Raw genomic sequence first — 1,524 nt, 5'->3', positions numbered from 1 at the left:
GCTTTATTTTTTGCAGTTTAGGCTATAGTAAGCTTATTCTTGGATTTGGAAAAGAACCATATGATTTCAAATTTCACATAGTACATTATGCCTACAAATGACCAGACATGTATTAGTATCAACCTTTAGTATCACGCCATTTCAGCATCATGTGCATGTGGGAAAGAATCTAAACATCGACAAATAATAAATAAATAAAATCGTTTGGGTGAATCATGTGCTTATGGGTTCACCCTTTAGGTGAATTATGCGCTTATTTTTCAAAACCAGCTTCACCGTCAAGGCACAAAGCAGTGAGCTCCCGTGCCAGAGTTTACCAAATTCAAACGACTACAAAGCAATTACGAAAGACGCGTTATGTCCTGTGCTCTCTCTGAGCGCAGCGAAAAGCACCTGTGGGGTACGAGCCCGCCAACGAAAGAACCTCCCAGTAGGTTACGAGTAGGCTACACACCGTATGTCAAATGGCCCAGATGTCTACTTGTAGTTCGAGCACCATGCTCCAATGCGTAGCGCAAACTGACAACTGAAAAGGCAGAAGTAAACTCGCTGGGAATATTAAAAGGGAGGCTCGTAGGCTACACACAGACCTCTGAACCCGAGTTTGTGGACTGGAGAAAAGCGGAGGAAAATGTGAAAGCTAACCAAATGTATGTTACAGGTCCACGTTTAGAGGAAGAGCTGCGCTGCGGGTCGCCTGTCAACTACAGTTGCATGTCGTGGAGCGTTATGCAATGCAAACGCCCCTCTATCCACGCACAAAGGAAAATGTAAATGTTTTGAAAGGAGAAAAGCTATAACCAAATGTTACAGGTCAACGTTTAGAGGAAGAGCTGTATGCGCTGCGGGTCGCCTGTCAACTAACTACGGTTCCATGCCGTGGAGCGTTATGCAATGCAAACGCCTCTCTATCCGAGCACAAACAAACTGCCTGCCGACTTCTAAATCGTTCATTTCCGCGAGTTTCTGACGAACCAAAATAAAGTTGCCTCCCATTGTCCAAACGCAAAACAATGGCGAAAATTGAATGCCCCCCTCAGTTGTCTCACAATGCCATCAGCCGTCTTGCCTGTTTGGTAATGTTCTGGCTTGCACGCATTCGCTCCGGTCCAATATGGCAACTCTGCCGCCTTGTGGCCATAGTAAGGAACAATTGGCTTGCACGCATTCGCTCCGGTCCAAAATGGCAACTCTGCCGCCTTGTGGCCACAGTAAGGAACAATTGAAGGAATGCGTTTCAGACGAATGCGTTTCAGACGGACGGACGGACGGACGGACGGACAGACAGACCCTCTTATAGAGATGCTGGGACGCATCTAAAAACAAATGGCCTGTCTGCACATTGAGGCTAGTAGAGTGAAGTTATATGCGTGATTTCGCACAGATGAGCCAAAAGAGGCTCCATGAGCTCCTCACACAGGTCTGGTCGACCGCACTAAAAGGGACTTGACGATGAATGTTGTTTCAGATAAAAACGGTGGCTCAGATCAAGGAGTGACACATCCACCATGTTGTAGACTCCTA

The sequence above is a fragment of the Engraulis encrasicolus genome, chromosome 15, assembly GCF_034702125.1.
Source record: "Engraulis encrasicolus isolate BLACKSEA-1 chromosome 15, IST_EnEncr_1.0, whole genome shotgun sequence".
In the NCBI taxonomy this organism is placed as follows: Eukaryota; Metazoa; Chordata; class Actinopteri; order Clupeiformes; family Engraulidae; genus Engraulis; species Engraulis encrasicolus.
The sequence above is the reverse complement of the archived record's forward strand: the minus strand, read 5'-3'. Positions refer to the sequence as shown.